The sequence below is a fragment of the Schistocerca piceifrons genome, chromosome 4 (assembly GCF_021461385.2).
Source record: "Schistocerca piceifrons isolate TAMUIC-IGC-003096 chromosome 4, iqSchPice1.1, whole genome shotgun sequence".
Lineage (NCBI taxonomy): Eukaryota > Metazoa > Arthropoda > Insecta > Orthoptera > Acrididae > Schistocerca > Schistocerca piceifrons.
Window position 1 is genome coordinate 24,060,555 of NC_060141.1, and position 12,580 is coordinate 24,073,134.

Sequence of the window (12,580 nt, forward strand, 5' to 3'; positions counted from 1 at the left end):
AATCGAGAAAGTACAGTACATACTGACGAAACTAAAATGAGTTCTAACATGGAAATTAAGCGTTTCCGGACACATGTCCACATAACATCTTTTCTTTATTTGTGTGTGAGGAATGTCTCCTGAAAGTTTGGCCGTACCTTTTTGTAACACCCTGTATATCTGTGAAAGTACAAGCTGTAAACGGCACTAAACGGTATCATGTTATTTCAAATACTGTTTGTACATCGATTTTGGTCGATTTTAGCAGCTTGATGTTTCATATTGACTGTAATCTTCTGCCATCATCCAGAAACTTTAGAGAAACTTATGGCACTCTTGCGCCACTATGAAATTAGTGTAAGAGGTATGCGTAATGTGATAGCTTCAAATTCTGACGTCTACGAATCTGATTATCATTTTAACTTCATTAGGGTAGAAGTCATGCCTCCCCAATACATGAAACTCGAAAAATAAAGTTCTGTGTTTGATTCGATTCAACGCAAAGTTCACTGGCTTTATTTAATCAGTATTCAAGCCCTCTGAAGATGTTGGTGATTGCTGTTTTTGTCACTTATAAGTCTAAAGTTCCTTGGAAGTTCTGGTGCTTTATTTCCATTGACATGTCACTTGCTGCAAGTAGTGTTTAGCAATCTTTCATGCGTTTTGCAGATATTTTCGTGAATTTCTCATAGCAGAAGTGCGTTTCATTGCTTCAAAGTCCATATTTGGTTGAGGCACGGTACAGTTTTGCTTCTAAATACCGTTTTTTCCCTTGTCCTGATTTACTATTGGAATTCTATGGCGTGAACTGCAGAGTTCGCAGCGAGACTTCAAGCAACTAAACCTACGTGGAAAGAGAGTTTTTATTCAGCGAAATAGAGAAAATTGCAGTTATCTTCTCGATCAGAGTATTATTACATTAATGATAGTTTCGCACATGTCTCATGCTCTGGTCTATGGAAATTCTTCTTAGGTAATTATCACAAATAATTCAGCGGTGGTTATTTTTCTCTAAAAGCAGTGATCCAAATTGTCACTTCAATGGTATTACGCATGCGGAGTATTTGCTTCAATTGCAGAAGACCCTAACTACCTCTGGATGAATTTGCTATATGAAGCATGAGAGCTAATGATCTCCGTTGTAGCAGAGATGAGAAGTATGCTGATAAGTAATAAAGGAAAGCGAACGCCAATACACGCTAAAAACCATCACGATAGGGTACATTTATTGTACAGAATAGTTTGAGAACAATCAGTAGTTAGTAAACACAGACTGACAGAAATTTGAGAACTTATTTTGATAAAAGTCGAATAGCTAGGAAAAAAAGGAATTGACCATTAATTGTCCATTTATTAGACAATGATTAGAGACATATATAACACATAGCCAAGACGACAGCTTTCCACTAACTGAAAATTATATATGATGTGTCAGTTATGTAGCGGCGATCGGTGTTTTGCATCGTACAAAATACAAAATGGTGTGAGTGGTTAATATCCTTCGTATACTTAAGCGTTTATTACAATGGCTGTACTCACCTGTCTTCATTAACATAATAAGATTTCTCTCGTAACGATTGACGAATGTAAGGCATTGCAAAAGGCCTTGTGTGAGTAATTCAGCTATGAGCACCGAAAGTTCCAGAACTGGCACAGCTGTTTAGTCTTCAAAGACGATTTTTGGAGTAGATTCTTTTTCCTTCTTTTTCAGTATACCATTTAACTGAACTCGGATGAGAAACGTAATACAGTTAATCTTAGTTTGCAGAGATTATGTCGAAAATGCTTAATACAGTTAATTGAAAATATTGGTTGGAATAATAAAGACAAAAACAGACAATGATACATAATTTCAGAGAAACGTAGATTATCAAGAAGTATCCAGTATTGTCTTTCATTTAGTATGTTAAAATACACAGTAAAAGTTTCTCGTCTAGTTGAACAACATTCATTTTTGAAATTTTTTATCTGTTACTTGAATATTGTGGTTTGGTTTCGTACAAGACATCTTTTATTCCAAAGTTAGAAAGTTTCCGCTGCCTTTAAGAAACTGACAATGAAATAAAAAAATATCAAAGGAAGGGGACAAAAAGAATAAACTGACTTCTGTATTGTACTGTTAAAGATAATCAAAATTATTAAAGCTCGTACAATTTTTTATGTGCGGCTTCATGTATAGTAGAGGAGAGTGCTCTAGCTAGAGATTGGTGTACCCAGGAGCACACGATATTTTTTGGCCGGTATTTCAGTCTAGTGACTTAATACTCATTAAGTAATTAGTGCTATCGACAGGGGATGTTAAATTAATTCCATATTTTTAGATTTCCTGAAGGCTTTCGACACCGTTCCTCACAAGCGTCTTCTACCCAAACTGCGTGCCTACGGAGTATCGCCTCAGTTGTGCGACTGGATTCGTGATTTCCTGTCAGAAAGGTCACAGTTCGTAGTAACAGACGGAAATACATCGTTTAAAACACAGGTAATATCCGGCGTTCCCCAAGGAAGTGTTGTAGGCCCTCTATTATTCCTGATCTATATTAACGATACAGGAGACAATCTTAGTAGCCGTCTTAGATTGTCTGCAGATGATGCTGTCATTTATGCTGTTGTAAAGTCATCCGATGACCAAAATGAATTGAAAAATGATTTAGATAAGATATCTGTGTGGTGCGAAAAGTGGCAGTTGACCATGAATAAAGAAAAGTGTGAGGTTATGCACATGAGTACTAAAAGAAATCCACTCAATTTCCATTACGCTGTAAGTCACATAAATCTGAAGGCTGTAAATTGAACTAAATACTTAGCGATTACAAGTACAAATAACCTAAACTGGAACGATCGCATAGACAATGTTGTGGGTAGAGCAAACCAGAGACTGCGATTCATTGGCAGAACATTTAGACGCTGCAACAGGTCTACTAAAGAGACTGCTTACACCACGCTTGTCCGCCCTGTTCTGGAGTATTGCTATGCGGTGTGGGAACCGCATCAGGTGGGACTGACGGATGAGATCGAAAAGTACAAAGAAGGGCGGCTGCTTTTGTATTACCGTGAAATAGGGGAGATAGTGCCACAAATATGATACGTGAATTGGAGTGGGAATCATTAAAACAAAGGCGTTTTTGGTTGCGACGGGATCTTCTCATGAAATTTCAATCACCAGTTTTCTCCTCCGATTGCGAAAACATTCTGTTGACACTTACCTACATAGAGAAAAATGGTCATCATGATAAAATAAGAGAAATCTGAGCTTGCACAGAAAAAAACTATGTGCTCGTTTTTCCCGCGAGCCGTTCGAGGGTGGAACGGTAGAGAGACTGCTTGAAGGTGGCTCATTGAACCCTCTGCCAGGCAATTTACTGTGAACAGCAGAGTAATCATGTAGATGTAGATGTAGATGGAATGCGTACCAGAGGTCGCCATAAATAGGCAGTTTTCCCCATTTGCTATAGGTTATTGCTAGATATGAGGTTGTGTTTTCTGTAGTATTTGTAAATATTTCATGTTCTGCACATTTATGTGTTGTATAATAAATTAAGGCTTTTCGGAAGGTATTGTTAATTCTTGTTGCAGAATTTTATGGCAAGTAAAAATCTATAAATTTTCAAAATTAGCTGTATAATACGGGAGGGCAACGGCCTTGCCGCAGTGGATACACCGTTTCCCGCATCACCGAAGTTAAGCGCTGTCGGGCGTGGTCGGCACTTGGATGGGTGACCATCCAGGCCGCCATGCGCTGTTGCCATTTTTCGGGGTACACTCAGCCTCGTGATGCCAATTGAGGAGCTACTCGACCGAATAGTAGCGGCTTCGGTCACGAATACCATCATAACGACCGGGAGAGCGGTGTGCTGACCCCACGCCCTCCTATCCGCATCCTCTTTGAGGGTGACACGGCGGTCGGATGGTCCCGATGGGCCACTCGTGGCCTGAAGACGGAGTGCTAAAAGCAATGTCTTACTGAATACTACAGTGACCACCCTAATGTGGTAAATACAAAGACCACCTCCGCATAGACCTATTACAACTGTCTGCCTGTAGACGAAGTGGTTTTTTTTTTTTTTTTTTTTTTTTTTTTTTTTTTTTTTTTTAATAATACGTGGAGGGCAAAGCGCTACTTCTACAGCCGTACAAGATGGTGCACATTGAAACAGAAGAAAGTTTTTCCATGGAACACGGGATATTTGCAAATTAACAGCGTTCCGTTAAGGTCTTAACAATTTTACCTTTTTGTTGAGAATGGAAACTCATTTTAGTTTTCAACTTGTCACTGGTTTCTCATAATACTTCTGCTTAATTTGATATCTAGTCGCGTACTAATCTAACAGATAGGCGACTAAGTTACAGATACGTTTTTGTAGATGTCAACGCTTTGAAATTTCAGTAGAATACATACTCTTAGACATATGATCATGTGTAAGTTGGAACATGTTTTTACGTTTGAGAATAACCGCAATTTACCTGAGTAATTTTTGTAATTTTATAAAAAGACTGCAGACATCGAGACAGAATGAATGCTATCATTTAAAAGTACAATAAGTTCTGTTACCCTGCTGGTCTGAATAGTGTCCCAAGGTTCAATGCTCTCCCCTACTGAAACTGGAAACAAGAGCAAGAGATCGGCTTCATTTAATATACACAGGATATGTTTCAGAATACGAATGGCTTAGATTAAATAGTGAGCTGTTTATTTTTTGCAGTTTTTTGCTTAAATGTCAGGCTCCAAACGTTTAAGAAATATCACGAAAGTTCTTCAAAATATCTGAATGTCGGCACTTACTGTGGACTTAACAATCACTACGGAAGCAAATAAAAAGTTCTCAGGCTAATACGGAAACGGGGTTAGCAATGAAATTTTGTTTTCATTACGTTGACACAAGCATAGCAATCACATAAGATGGATGTGAATTCGAACACGGATTTTTAAAGTTGTTGCGTTGAAAACTGAAATACCATGTCGTTCTAAAATCTTTGACTTGAAATTCGGCGTTAGTAGAAATTTATCGAAAGCTGAAGAAAGAGTCTGCTCCATCATTTGAAACGATTTATAAATTGGAAACTCATTTCAAAACTTTTCTCGAAAGTTTCGTCGCGAAGGACATCCCTTAAAGTGCAACCACAAAGGAAAGCACCGGGAATGTGGCTAATTCAGCTGATACGTTATTGGAACGACCAAATACCTGACATCATGCGTATATCAGAAGAAATGGCGCTGTAAATTTTATATCGCTGTATGGTTTGTGGCAGAGGATATTTTTTGTACCATTGCCATTTTCCCCTTTGCTGTTCCATTAACGAATGTTCTGTTGCAAGTCTGTGTGCGACCTCGAACCTTTCCACTTTTACCTTCACGGTCTTTACGCAAGATATAAGTAGAAGAAAGTGATATATTGGCTGATTCTTCTAGAAATGTGTGCTCTCGGAACTTCAACAGTTACAGTGCAAGGGTCTTGCAGCGCCTGCCATTATAGTTGGCTGGTCATTTCCGTGACGCCCTCGCGCTCGCTAAATGAGTAGTCCAAATGCAAAAGCCGCTAAGTGCATGATAAGCGAAATGAGATAATCGCGAAAAATTCGACTCATACAAACTATTAAAGTTAAAAAGACTTCATATCTTTTCTAAAGATAAGTAAATTAAATTAATTACTCGGTATTAATGGTTGAAATCTGCGATTACGTTTTACACGTTAAGATCTTAAAAGAAATATTGAATAAGCCGTTTTTGCACCTGATTTATAGAGTTTGCGAGTTTTGAAAAAGTATCGATCCAATTACAAAACAAACATTCGGTGGCAATATCCGCTATTTGGTGAAATGTTAGGAATGACAGTGAGGTGGAGTTTAATTATTGCGAATATAAACAAAATACGTTTTATTTCTAAAAAAACTCTGAAAATTCTACAAAATTGGTTTATAAAAAACCAAAGTGTCATCATTTTACCAGAAAAAACTGACTTACTTAACGTCAAAAAGGGAACAGATATGAGTGCTCAACAAGAGATTTTTCTTAAAAAAATACACCATTGCGTTTTTTGACATCACAAGATACTGTAGAAAATAAAATAAGCTCCAAATTGCATCTCAGTAAAACATCGATAAATTTTTAGAAAATATTAAAATTGTGGAAAGTTGCATCTTAGTTAAAACAAAAAAACTGTAGAAAATTAAATAAGCTGAACATTGCTTTTAAGTGGCATCGGCCTCATTACTGCCCATCAACTCAAAATCGCTTCCGGCGTCTTCAGATGGTTGGCAGCGGCTGGAGCGACTCTTGGAGCGCCTTCCTGCTCGTTTAACACCTCGATATAGTGTTTGAGTTTGTCTTTGCTCGCCCAGTCCTCACCAAAGTGGAGCTCCAAAAGCTTTTCGACGTCTCCGAGTTTGGCTTCTGTAAGTTCTACACCTGTTGTAACTGGTGTTGGGCCGTTTCTTTTGCTCAAAGTTGTTCCTCTTTTCAGGATGCTCTTCGCGTCTCCAGCTTCAAAGCAATAGAAGCGCTCTCCTCGAACTAGACAAATCTTCTTGGTTTTACTTTTCTTGGCTTTCTGAATTTGGAAATGCCAGTTACCAGTAACTTTCACTAAACCTTCCACAGCCAGCCGGTGTGGCCGAGTGGTTCTAGGCCCTTCAGCCTGGAACCGCGCGACCGCTGCGGTCGCAGGTTCGGATCCTGCCTGGGGCATGGATGTGTGTGATGTCCTTAGGTTAGTTAGGTTTAAGTAGTTCTAAGTTCTAGGGGACTGATGACCTCCGATGTTAAGTCCCATAGGGCTCAGTGCCATTTGAACCATTTGAACCAATCGTTCCACGTATGTCATAGCAATAAGTGTCAACACAGTATTCATTCCATAACATTGATTTAATAATACTTTTCATCTTCTCATCTTTCCGTTTTGGAAACATTTCTTTTCCACTGATCAGGACACCTCTTCCTTTTCCGGAAGGGACCGTCACCTCTCTATCTCGCTCTGGTCATTTGCAAAAACTACGATGGACTCGAATTTTTGTTTCAATTAGTCCCACTTCGTTTCTACCATCTTCTGCATTTAAACCGTCCACAGAATCAATTATTTTCTTCAAAACACTGACGCAAATAGGTCAACACACATCCTACTGATCAGAGCTGTGCTTACCGCCGAATATTTAGACAACGCATCGGAAGCGAGAGCTTTATTGTTGCGTACATGTCCATTACAGCGCAGCCAGCTGTGAATAAGAAAAGTATCCTTTTGAATCGTAACAAGTTGAAAGGGAGTTTTGAATGTCTACATTGGTAAGCTGATGTCAGTTGGTGTTCCTTGCATCCGGACATTTCACGGCGACCGCCTTGCCTACTGGACTTGCCAGGTTGGACATTTAGCGGGGTTTGCACCCAAAGATTATGTGCAGTCAACGGCTTTTGCAACCGAACACGATTTTCTACAGCCAGTTCCAACGGTTTATAGCGAGTTTGGCACCCTGATGCATCTGGGCTGCTCAAATAAACTTGAAACGAAACACGCCACTAGTTTTGGTCCTTCTCCATTTGCTCTGTCAATCCTATCTTGTACGGATCTCAGACTGACGGCAATATTTGAGTATTTTGTCAGGTACCTGCTTTGTTGACGTGATTCTTCCAATGTGTCTCAGTCTAGCATCTGCTTTACCTGCGATTAGTTTCATGTGGTCGTTCCACTTTAAATCGTTCTGTATGCACACTTCTAGACATTTTATGGAAATAACTGTTTCCAGTAATTTTTCTGATATTGCATAATCATACGATAATGGATCTTTCTGTCTATGTGTAGGCAATATGTTACACTTGTTTACGTCGATAGCTACGTGCCGCTCCCTGCAGCAAGCGACGAGGCTCTGCGAGTCTGCCTGCATATCGCTACAGTTTTCTAGCTTTCCGAATTCTCTGTGTACAACAGCATCGTCCGCGGAAACTGTCATGGAACTTCTGACGTTGTCCACGAGTTCACTTATAATAAAGCTTTGTACAACCTAGGTGCAGTATTTATGCAGTAATGACCATGGGCAAAATCCAGCTAATTTCTCAAAATCTGAATCATTTTAGAAAGAAAACGACTGTTTTGCACTGACTCTTGCTGCTTATTAGGCTGAAGTCTACCATTTCTAACCAGCAACGAAACAGCAACCGAAGGAGTTGCTGGAGACCGCTCGCCTCTCACAAAACACGCGTAGTCCGTTTTGTCCACGTTTCTGGGATGCAAAAGCTTTTCTTCTTATCATCTTTCTGACGATAAAACAATAACGGGCAAACAGTATACAAATGTGCTGGATCTGATGGTCTTCAAAAATTACTTGAAGAATGGCCTCGACTGCAGAGGAGAAACAACATTTTTAACGGTCTAAGACAGCTATTCGTAAAAGAATTTCTGGAATGGGAAAACATTGATTTTATGCAGGAATTAATGAGCCAAAAACTATTTCTCCGGTTTTGCACCCTATTAGTTCCTAAAATTTCCACGTCTGCAGTGGCCGGAAAACTTTCTAAAACGACGGAAGAAGTAACGGCGACATAAGACGAGAATTTGGATTCTCTCCGGAACCACTTTTCAGGAGAAGATTTTACTCGGTGTGAAAAGTTGGACAGTGTGTGCTTACCTAAACGGAGACTACATCGAAAAGAAATTGCACTTCTTCTCTGAAAACACAGTAACTCATAAGCAGTCAAAGAACCTTCCACAAAATCCCCGTACGGCATCAAATCTTCAGTCATGGAGCTATTTCGCGCGTTCGGAAACTACTTCATTAGGTTGCCCGTGCACTGATAACTGATAAAAGTATAAAGCTTTGTCATTTATTAACGAATTACTGATGTTGAGAGCAATTAAAGACCTTCAGGGTTACGAATGTATAGGTTGTCTTTATCTGCCTCTAAAGAAATACAGGCTACGAAAACTCAGAAAGCTGCCGATGAGCGTGCGGTTAGTGGATTATCCGTATATTGTTCAGCGATCTTTGGAAAAGTAAAAAACGTAGTCTGAAATATTGTGTAATACTTAGAACGAACGTTTTCATTAAGAATACACTATTACGCAAGTGACTCGACCGGAACCTCTGGAAGACGATGCGGGTTCCACTCCACCTACAAACCTCCCGGAACATTTTACCGTTGTTTCCCATTCCATCTTCTGGTAAATGAGGTGACCTTTTCCTAGTAACATGCTCGCAACACACTACCCGTCTATTCGTTTGTGCCGCCCTATTCCTAGGAAGTAAATGGCGATAATTTCCAACTCGTTTAAATCCGATAGAAAAAAAAAATCGATTTTCTTCTGGGACGGGTTCCTTCAAATATCTTGCTCCGTATTGATACTAAATGAAACCATATTGTTAAACATCGACTATACTAGAGCCACTGACGGATCCCAGAAATACAGTGTGTATTAAACGCAGTTTTGTACGAAGTCTGTCAGTTTCCGGGCGGTAACACATCAGCAATGCAGGGGGTTTTCCGATGTGACAAGTAGCGTGTCTCGCAAACACAATAATGAGAATTTTCCGATAAAAATATGTATGTTCCGGATAATCCGTATCCCTTGATCGTCTTGCTGTTTGTGGTCGAGCGGTTCTAGGCGCTTCAGTCCGGAACCGCGCTGCTGCTACGGTCGCAGGTTCGAATCCTGCCTCGGGCATGGATGTGTGTGATGTCCTTAGGTTAGTTAGGTTTAAGTAGTTCTAAGTGTAGGGGACTAATGACCTCAGATGTTAAGTCCCGTAGTGCTTAGAGCCATTTGAACCATTTGAATCTTGCTGTTTCGAGTCCGCGTTAATCCGGGTAACTGGTTGCTGGCTATGTTTCCAATTCAGATTTCTACGTTCACATCCACATATACACTCCACAGCTATTGGAGGGAACTTCATATCTATATTAGCGAGAGTCTGCCCTGTTTTGTCCGAGTACTGAGAGAGGGAAAATGGCTATTGATTTCATCTGTATGCGCCATAAATTCTCTTATCTCGTCCTCATTGCCACCACAGGAAAAATAAGGTAGTGGCACAGAAATTCTCTCCCAAATCTTTAAAATATGGAGAGAATCATAAGCTTCGATTAGAAAGCGGCCCCCTCCTGATCATGTTTGTGGTGCTACCAACATTTCTCACAGAACATTTGTGACGAGTTATGATGCTGAAGGTGACCGAAGATCCAATCCACTACCATGCCCTACGTTGGCTGTGCGCTACAAATGTTGTCTCGCCTGCAGTCATGATCCGAAGCGCAGCTTCAGTTTGTCACCGGCCCTTCTGCCGGCTTCTAAACGACCTCTCCCAGTGAACAGATTTACGTGCTCACATGTTGGGTACGAACCCCACTCACTCACCTGCTTGTAGGCACTCTCACTCACCTTATGGTAGGGACTGCCGCGTCGGAGCTGCTCGGTCCCGTGGCCCGGACCGTCCTCTGGGTAGCTGTGACTGGCCGGAAGCGCGCCGTAGGCTGATGGCCCGTTCCGGGCGGACCGCTGTTTTCTCGCCGCGTTCCGCATCAGTGGAGGCGGCGGCGCGCCTGCGCACTGCACCAACCGACTGGCCGAGCCACGGCCGGGCCCTGCGCGATCCTGCCCTCACGCAAACCCACGCTGCACCTACAGTACCTTGACAACACTCTCCGACACTGGTCGCAAGTCTGAATTGTAGTATAATTGTGGACAGCATCTTGAAGGGAGAATATAAGACGAACATCAATAAAAGCAAAGTGAGGGAATGTAGTGGAAGTAAATGAGGTGATCCTGAAGGACTTAGGCTAGGAAATGAGACGCCCGAAGTAGTAGATGAGTTCCGCTATTTGGGAAGCAAAATAACTGGTGATCGTCGAAGTAGGGACACTGGCAATGGTAATGACAATAAAAGCGTTTCTCTTGCTGTTGTTGTGGTCTTCAGTCCAGAGACTGGTTTGATGCAGTTCTCCACGCTACTCTATCCCGTGCAAGCTTCTTCATCTCCCAGTACCTACTGCAACCTACATCCTTCTGAAACTGCTTAGTGTATTCATCTCTTGGTCTCCCTCTACGATTTTTACCCTCCACGCTGCCCTCAGTACTAAATTGGTGATCCCTTAATGCCTCAGAATGTATCCTACCAACCGATCTCTTCTTCTAGTCAAGTTGTGCCACAAGCTCCTCTTCTCCCCAATTATATTCAGTACCTCCTCATTAGTTATGTGATCTACCCATCTAATCTTCAGCATTCTTCCCTAGCACCACTTTTCGGAAGCTTCTATTCTCTTCTTGTCTAAACTATTTATCGTTCATGTTTCACTTCCATACATGGCTACACTTCATACAAATACTTTCAGAAACGACTTCCTGACACTTAAATCTATACTCCACGTTAACAAATTTATCTTCTTCAGAAACGTTTTCCTTGCCATTGCCAGTCTACATTTTATATCTTCTCTACTTCGACCATCATCAGTTATTTTTCTTCCCAAATAGCAAAACTCCTTCACTACTTTAAGTGTCTCGTTTGCTAATGTAATTCCCGCAGCATCACCCGATTTAATTCGACTACATTCCATTATCCTCGTTTTGCTTTTGTTGATGTTCATCTTATATCCTCCTTTCAAGACACTGTCCATTCCGTTCAAGTGCTCTTCCAAGTCCTTTGCTGTCTCTGACAGAATTACAATGTCATCGGCGAACCTCCAACTTTGTATTTCTTCTCCATGGATTTTAATACCTACTCCCAACTTCCATTTCATGCCCCCCGACTCTTATAACGGCCATCTGGTTTCTGTACAAATTGTAAATAGCCTTTCGCTCCCTCTATTTTACTGCTGCCACCTTCAGAATTTGAAAGAGAGTATTCCAGTCAACATTGTCAAAAGCTTTCTCTAAGTCTACAAATGCTAGAAACGTAGGTTTGCCTTTCCTTAATCTTTCTTCTAAGATAAGTCGTAGGGTCAGTATTGCCTCACGTGTTCGAACATTTCTACGGAATCCAAACTGATCTGCCCCGAGGTCGGCTTCTACCAGTTTTTCCATTCGTCTGTAAAGAATTCGCGTTAGTATTTTGCAGCTGTGGCTTATTAAACTGATTGTTCGGTAATTTTCACATCTGTCAACACCTGCTTTCTTTGGGATTGGAATTATTGTATTCTTCTTGAAGTCTGAGGGTATTTCGCCTGTTTCATACATCTTGCTCACCAGATGGTAGTGTTTCTGAAGAAGAGAAATTTACTAACATCGAGTATAGATTTAAGTGTCAGGAAGTCTTTTCTGAAAGTATTTGTATGGAGTGTAGCCATGTATGGAAGTGAAACATGGGCGACAGACACTTTAGTAAACGAAGAGAATAGAAGCTTCTGAAATGTGGTGCTACAGAAGAATGCTGAAGGTTAGATGGGTAGAGCACATTACTAATAAAAGGTACTGAATAGAATAGAAGAGTAAAAACGAACTTGTGGTACAACTTGACTAGAAGAAGCGATCGGTTGGCAGGACACATTCCGAGGCATCAAGGGATGAACCATTTAGTACTGGAGAGAAGCGTCTGGGGTAAAACTCGTGGAGGGAGGCCAGGAGATGAATACAGTAAGCAGATTCAGAAAAATGTAGGCTGCAGTAGTTACTTGGAGATGGAGATGCTTGCA

General features: G+C 40.9%; 1 protein-coding gene across 1 annotated transcript in view; it reads right to left on the reverse strand.

Moving 5' to 3' along the window:
* The window catches only part of LOC124795562 (protein argonaute 18-like), a 179,143-nt gene extending 168,723 nt beyond the window's left edge, over window positions 1–10,420 (reverse strand). The window contains exon 1 of the mRNA XM_047259635.1: window positions 10,335–10,420. The gene's annotated coding sequence lies outside the window, so the exon portion shown is untranslated. The remainder of the gene's footprint in view (window positions 1–10,334) is intronic.
* Between the last annotated feature and the right edge of the window lie 2,160 nt (window positions 10,421–12,580).